We start from the raw sequence: 8990 nt of genomic DNA on the forward strand, positions 1-8990 counted from the left end.
ATCATTTTTAATTTTGGATAAATTGCTATAATACTAGATGTCAACCACTAAGCCAAGCATGGGAGGGAGGGATGGGGAGAGAATGGGGTGGGGATCGGGTGGGGGCTGACTGGGCGATGTGTGCATGTATGTCTACAAAAGTTTGTATCCCACTATGATGTATGAATACAGTGCACCAATAAAATAAAATTAAAAAAAAAAAAAAAAAAAAAAAAAAGCAATTCCACCATCATGTGGAAATCAGGAGTGATTTATTTTTTTAAAAAATGCCCAGACATTCAAATGAAGCTATTTCTCACATTTTCAACTCAAACTAGCTGCACTTTATCTAAAAAGTTTTGTAAAAGCTATCATTACAAAGATTCAGAATTTGATGAAAATAAATAGATGAATAAGTAAATAAAACAAAAACTATGTTCACATTACTTTCATTCTTCACGTACATTATTCATGGTACTGTAAGTAGCACACACTTCAGTCTTTAGCTATGAACTGTATTGAATGCACACACACATGCACACGCATGCACACACACACACACACACACACACACACACACACACCAAAGCAATCCCTTGGCTGTTAGCATCTATCACTTTCATTCTGTTCCACACCCGTTCCCCAGGGTTTGAAAACAAAGGGCCTAGTCATTATTTCCCTTTGATTTTGCAATTAATCTGCAACAAACAAAGATCCCAAGTGTTTTGTGGCACTCCAACTTCCCAGTCCCTCTGTCATTTGGAGGAAAAATGTAGCACACAAAAAGACCTTTAAAGAAAAAATAAGAGTCATTAAATTGAAATGTGATGCAAGGTTTGCCTAACCATGAGTTTATATACATGTGTTCATGGAAAGTGATGTGCATGTTGCCTGCAGCAAAACCAGATGCTGTCTGTTTCCAGTTCATTAACATTTCCATGAGGTAGGAGTACAGTGTCTGAATTCAGGTAGAATTAAAGGAGCACCATCACCAATTCTATCTCTACACATCTCATGAGATTGCTCAGTTAAAATATGACATGTTTTAGATTCTATGCTGTGGAATCTAGCATAGAGTCATGAAAAAAATTGTTATGAATTGAGATTAAGATTAGATCATGCCAGGCATGGTGGCGCACGCTTGTAATCCCCGCGCTTGGGAGGTGGAGACAGGAGGTTCGCGCAGGTTCGAAGCCAGCCTTGCTGGCTTAGGAGACCCTGTTTACAAGTAAAAATATAAAATAGGTCTGGGAATGTATCCCAGAGGTAGACGGGCTTCCAGGAACCCCAGTACCACCAAAAAAAAAAAAAAAAGATTAGATCACAACTTTGCTACTTCCTCATTATATGACCTTAGAAAAGAAGAATAAAAATCACATAACAAACTGTGATACTTAAAAATAATGTTTATATAAACCCTTGTTTAATAGTGGTTGCTTGCTCAGGAAAAATATAGTCTTTATAAAATTATGTTTAAATATCATACCTATACTTATCTTTTGTATGTAGAAGTTATATTAGTCTTCTGGGCTGCAATGATGAAATACCACAGTCTGGGTAGCTAAACAATTAAATTTATTTTTTAAAACATTTTTATTGGTGCAATGTAATTGCAATTGGTGCAATAATTGTAATTGATGCAATGCAATTGTATACTTTGAGTTTCAAAGTAAGACAAACATAAATGCACACAAAATTTGGTATATTTCCCTTTGTATTACCCAACCCCACAAACACTGTTCCTCTTCTTCCCATCCCATACATACATGCTAGTACATACATGTTAGTTAATGAAAACTTTTTGTATGGACATAGCATCATTTGAACTCTTTCCTTCCTCAAACCCAGGTTTTATACTCTCTACTACTTCCCCCAATTCTCTTCCACTATTCTACTAGTTTCTCTCCTGATTTATCTGAGGTCCCTTTTGCTTTCTTTTCTTTCTAGCTTCTGCATACAAGAGAACACATACAACTCTTGACCTTCTGAAACTGGAACCTTAAAGTCCAAAAGCAAAGTGTCAGTGTGTTCAGTTTCTTCTGAAACCTCTTTCTCTGGATTTCAGATGGCCACCTTCTTACTGTGTCCTCCCAGAACTGATTCTGTGTGTACAAATATCTCTGGTGTTTCTGTCTTTCCTTATAATAACACCAGTCATCCTGAATTGTGCTAGAAAATTATCCTTATGATTTCCTTACCTTAATTATGTTCTTACACATCCTACTTTCAAATACAGACACATTGAGGATTAGAGCTCCAGCATAGGAATATTGGGAGAATATAATTCAGCCCACAGCAAAACCATTATAAATATATTTGATAAGATGTATTATAAACCTCACATTAAATTAAAAAATATAAAATTTTGAGAAAGTTATTAAAAATATAAAATCTAAGTTTACTTCTGAATAGTATTAAACCAGTTTTGTCCCTATCCAATTGATATTTCTAGAAAGTAGACATTGTTTTTAGTTTTTAAGATACTTGGATATCAGTTCTCTGGTTGGTTCTGATGTGACTAATTTTAGAAAGTTGACTAGACAATTTCTATTTGAGTTAGTATCACAATAACTCATTTCCCTTTTCATGGTCATGCCTTTAAACTAAGAATTGAAAAGTAGAGAATTAATCAGTGGTAAGTCTGGTTTCTCAGGTGACATTCTCACCATTATAATCCAAACTTATCATACAACTTATTGGAAGGAATCAAAATTTCCTTGGAGATTTGGGGCTAATTCCATGTGAGTTTAGTGTTTGCAAAGCTCAGGGTATGGCAAGGATAAGGGAAGAAAGGGAGGGCTCAAGGCTCCTCTCTCATGTTATAAAGGCTGAAAACAGAAAAAGAGGGAGTAAGGGAAGCAGGAACCTCATATAATCCGTAAAACCACATCCCTAGGGAGCCCTCCTTAGCAGTCAAACCCCACTTTCAACTTTGCTACCTTGTTTTCATGAGGACTGAAGGGTAACTTCTAAATCCAAATATTTATACTCTGACCTCTGTCCTCCTAGACCTTATGGTCACCTACAATGCAAAATGCACTTATTCCATCTCCAAGAATTCCTATAGTCTTAGAAATTCAGGTATAACTCAAAAGTCCAAAGTCTCCTCTGTGACTCTAGATAAACTCTTGACTGTGAGTCCTTGTAAGAACAAAAAGCACATTATATACATTAGTGTACAATGGTTCAGAGTAAATACATAATACCACTACAAAAGGGATATATAGGGTCATATAAAAAAGAAATAGGACTAAAAGAGTATTTAAATCCAGCAGCATTTGATTCTACACCTCAACTTCTAGTATTTAGGGGCACACAGTGGTGAGATCTGATCTCCAAGGGGTCTTGTCAGCCCTTCTCTTGTGGCATGATTGCAATGGGAGGCATATTGGCTCTTCCAGCCTTCTTCTACACCCATTGTTTACAGCCTTTCTTCACAGTCATTCTACATTTCTGTAACCTCTAATCCTTGGAGTTTTCTTGCAACTTTGGCTTAGTCCACACAGATTCACACATTGTCCCCTTCGCTGTCAAGGATTATGACTCTGCAATGCATTGTCTGACTTTCTAGGCCTTCCTTTTAAATCTGAGAAGACTCTATGACTATTTTATTTTTCTAGCAAGACCAGAATTACATGAGCACTGAGCTCAACTGCCAGCAAGAAAGGTACTCACAAATTTTTAATCATTTCTGATGGGCCCTTTTGAATCACAACCATAGATGAGTTAAAAGAAGCACTGGCTTTGCCTCCATTATGGTAATTCCTGATCCTGCCTCCATCATGGCTACCACTTTCTTCTTCCTTTCACTCATCTTAATTTCTTCCACATCATGTTTTTGTTTCCAAATTTTACCTATACCTTTTTGGCCAAATTTTAAATCTATAACGTCTCTTGCTTTTCTTTTTGCTCCACAAATTTAGTGTGCATTTCAATAAACAAGGACATCAATATCAATAACATAGTTTGGATAGTGTGTTGTATTGAGATTCCCTCCACTGGCTTAATCAGCCCATCATCTGTAAATTTGGCCTCACAGAATGTTTCAGGACATGAGCAAATTGCTAAAATGCTATTTGCCAGAATATAACACATGTGGATTCAGTATCTCTCTTTGCTCTCTGAAATCTCCTAAACACAGTCTCAACCATCTGCCTTTCTATCCACTTTCTGACCATTCCAACATCCTCTCACAAACCAGTTCCAGAGATTCACAAGCCAAATGGCCAGGCTTAGAAATGGCTGTGATCCCACTCCTCTGGTACAAATATCTTGTCTTGGTCAACATCCTCACTGCTGTAATCCAAAATGACTGACCACACAACTTAGAGAAAGGAAGATTTATTTGCCTACAGTTTCCTTGGAGATTTTGCCTTAAGTTCATGTGAGACTGGGGTTTTCAGAGAGAGAGAGAGAAAGAGAGAGAGAGAGAAATGGAAAGAACAAGACTTATATAATCCCAAGGCAACACCCCCAGGGATGCTTACTGACATTCAAGCAATGATTCTAAAATTGCTTCCTTGTCTTTATGAAGGCTATCAGGGTATTCAAAATACAAATCATTATATTTGGATATTTTAAAAAAATGTTAGTAGAGCTATTAGCATTTTTAGTGATATGCTGGTGATCTGGTGATTCTTCTGGGTTTCATTCACACTAGAGTTATTCTCATACTCCAAAAATAAAAAAATTCTATTCCCTGGAAAACAGATGTGTAATTAATATAACATTGTTTTAAATATAGATCAAATAGATATAAATATCTGCCTAGCTCCAGTCTCTTCTTGATCTAATCATTTGTGCTTATAGCTTCTGTGGTAAGCATCCTTCAATATCAGTTTGAGCATTCACTCTTATCTACATAAATGAATCAAGAATATGTAAGGGATTTCTGTATTTTTCTATTAATTTTTCTCATATTTCTCTGTATGGCCTCTAAAATCTTTCTTCAAATGTTTCTAACTCATACCATTAACATCACTCTCTCCACTTAGATCACTGATTATCAGGGAAAAAGATATTCTCAGCAGAGCATAACATTCTAGGTACAAATATGTATCATACCAGAGCCCTGCTTGCTGAAGTGTTTTTTCTTTGTTGATTTCCTCAAATCATTCAAATAGGACCACTAAAATAAAAGATAAACAAAATAGAAGTGATGCTAATTGTTGCTTTCTAACTATTTAAAATCTGGTTCTAGAGCTGGGCACGAGAGTGCCTGCCCATTATCCTAGTACTTGGGAGGCTAAGACAGAAGAATAGCAGGCTTGTGGATAGTCTTAGCAAGTAGTGAAACTCCCATCAACCCAGTGAGACCCTGTTTCAAGAAACAAAAATAAAATAGGGCTGAGGGTGTAGATTGGAGGTAAAGTAATTCTGGGTTCAATCTCCAGTACAAAATATATAAAATAAAATCTGTTTCTAAATTTCACAAGGCCAGGAACTCTTTGAATCAGCCTACTTGACTCATCACTCTTTGAGTATGTGTTCCTAAACACTTGTTAGAACTTGATGATAAGGACTTTTTTATGTTACCTAGAGAATATCACCTCATTAAAATAGCATATAATAATAGTTCCCTACATCATCTAAAAGGTAAAATGAGCCTATGTGCAAAATACATCCAACTATTATATTAATTCAACAAGGTAATTCAAGATTTAATTTATTTTTATAGCTCATGCAATCTCTTAACCTGAAGAGATAAACAAAGCCAATAACTACAGAAGTTTATCATTAAATATAATTTCAAAATTCTTACTTAGTGCCAGGAAATGGGCTGAGAGATATACATATATTATTTACATATATTATTGCCCATGATTCCTACAAAATCCTTTGAAGAAAATTAGTTTACCGACTACCCCAAATCATGAAGCCAGGATGCAAATGTAAAACAGAGTCCCACATTTATCCCCCCAATGCTCTGATGCATTTAAAATTAAATAATCTCTTTATTCTTCTGCTTGTAAATATCTTGCAAGATGATTTTTCTTCATACAATCTTCATACAAAGAGAGAGATGAATAGGCATAGATATACTTACACCCTTTCTCCCTAAACACAGATAACTTTGAAGAAAATTTCCATTTAATTTGATTTGGTCTAAATTGGAAAACATGCAAAACATCATCTAGGTGAATCCCTTGCAATAAATAAAAACATACTTTAAACATCCAAGATTAATTATTGATCAACTTGAGACTATCAAGAGAACTATTAAAATACTGATACACTGACAGTCACATCTCTTAATGTGTCAATGTGAAGTTGCTACAGTGTGCTAGTAATTTTTGTGAAATCATCATAGTATGTCTACAATTACAGGAAAAATGTAAGTATATAATACTTTTATTGTTCGGCTACTTTTTAAAAATACAACTAATTTCTAGACATTAATTGCATACTGTTTTAATTTTTGCTCTCGTGAGAAAAAAACTGTTAAACATTGCATGTATTTTAATGAAAACAAGAGGAGATGCTTTCTAAAAGAAACAAAGTTTATTCTCTGAGAAAATTCAGAAAATAAAAAAATGTTTAAACCAGAAGGCTTTCCTATGCTTGGGTTTTTATTGAAGTCTTGTTGAATGTGACTATGGGGAATCCTTGATTTCATAGACAAGTTTTAATCCTGTTGGCAGAAAGAGACAAAAGTGTATATTTGCTTGCTGATTTTGTATGTAGATCATCTCACTGCTTGAGTTTTTATTCAAAAGATTCAGGATAAGACATTTCCTGCTTGGAATGAGTTGAGGTTGGAGAGAGAATATATTTCAAATGTTGAGACTCTTTGGCAATAACTCCATAGGATATCTTACTGAAAGAAAACTGAAGTTGTGTTGAAAATAGAAATATCTCTTTATAGATTTGGTGTGCATGTTGATTTTGTTGAATTTTTCTTCTTAGAGACCTCACTACAAATTGTGTGAATAAAGCATGAAGACAACCAGAGAAAAATATTTTCATACTTTCAAGTCCTGAGGTTGTCTATTGAGCTAAGCTCATTTAGAAAGTTAAATTTCAGCACCTCACATTAATATCCTTCAAGTCATATCCATGCAGTAAGTGTTATACAAGGTGGGAGAAATTAGTATATCCATTCTCCACAAAACACTATCTGTATTTTTTGGAGATGCAGTTTTGGAAAGGAAAATATAAATAAACAATAAGCAAATAAAATTTTGTTCATTTTGCCATTTGATTTTGCAAGCCATCCACTTTAAGGTGCAATGAACTTTTCTACACCTTTTTTTTTGGGGGGGGGGGATTTGTCATTTGAGGCTAAAAAAAATATCAGCAGTTGCTACCCAAGCAGAGGACTGACATGTGCTGGTAGAGTTGGTCCTTCAGTCTTGTATTAGGTCATCACCATAAACCAACATCTTTCAAGTGGCTCACTAGACCTGGAAAGATGTATAACACAAAGATTATATTTGACCTAAACCTATGACCTGGTGAAGAATCCAGCTAAGTCCAATAAAGATCAGAAGAACCACACTGTCTGAACACATGCATGTGAGGGAGAAAAACTAATTAAAGCTTAAGTCTTTAAGTTTTGAAATGGCTTGATACATACAATTTTGTAGACTAACAGAGGATTTTATTTTTATTTATCTATTATTTTGTTGGTACTGGGGATAGAATCTAGGGGCACTCTCCCTCAGAACTATGCCCCCAGCCCTATTTATAATTCTTTAGGTTGAAACAAGATCTCACTGAGTTTCAGAGTCTCACTAAGCAGCTGTGGCTGCCTGAACCATGATCCTCCAGTCTCAGCTGCCCAATACTGGGATTACAAGCGTGTGCCACCATGCTCAACCAACAGAGACTTTTAAATTGTTTATCTTCAAAGATTTTTTCAAGCCGGGTGTGGTGGTGCATATTTGTAATCCCTGCACTTGGGAGGCTGAGACAGGAGGATCACACAGGTTCAAAGTCAGCCTCAGCTGGCATAAGAGACCCTGTCTCCAAATAAAATATAAAATAGGTCTGGGAATGTAGCCCAGAGGTAGAAGGCTCCTGGATTCTGTCCCCATTACCACACACACACACAAAAAAAAAATTCTTCAAGAATATATTGAAAATTATGAGCTTTCATCTTAGCACATGTACAAATTTAAAATTTTATATTTTGGAGGAGTCACTGGTCCTCCAAATTATAAAAGTAGAATAAAAGTTGCCACTATATCACACTGATAAGTTACTGAACATGGTTGAATAAAAGTTGTCACTATATTACAATGGTAAATTACTGAACATGATTTTATATAAAAAATATCATTAAAATAACCAGGCATGGATACCTGATTATTAAAGACATCTTATTTTTCATATGTATAAATAATGATAACATTTTATTTTCTGAGGAAAGTGGTGGCTCAAGTTTAAGTAATTTGCAAAGAATAAAAATATTTTCTTTTTGAAAATAATTTTTAATACTATCTTTCAAAATGTGTTCTTTTTTTCTTGGTACTCAAATTGAATCCAGGAACAATTCATACTGGTAATACCTCTAAAACATATTTTGAAACTGTCCACTATTTTCTACCTTCACAGTTATCAGCATAATCCAGGAAACCATTATCTCTTTCGAGAATGAGTGAATTAGTCTCCTAACAACCTCTTTTCTTCATCTCTTACTCCTCTGATATCCATCCTTCATTCAATGGACAAATTTCTTTCTAAAAATTTATTTTGAAGAATACTTGGGGGTGTGTGAGTAGAGTGGAATTTTATTCAGCCATAAAAATTACGTCATATGCAGGAAATGAATGGAATTTGAGAATATTATGCTAAGGGAGATTAGTCAGTCTCAGAAAAATAGTTGTATGTTTTCTCTCAAATGTGGAAGCTAGAGAGAAAATGGGTGACAAAAGAAACCTTTGGTAAAGAAATATATTCCAGTGGAAAAATGTAGGAAGTTTAGAAGAGAGAGGAATGGTAAAGATGTAAAGAAAGTAAGAGTTTAAGTAATGCTATGTAATATATGAAATTATCAATAGCAATCACAA

Source organism: Muscardinus avellanarius (genome assembly GCF_963383645.1).
Source record: "Muscardinus avellanarius genome assembly, chromosome: 1".
NCBI lineage: Eukaryota > Metazoa > Chordata > Mammalia > Rodentia > Gliridae > Muscardinus > Muscardinus avellanarius.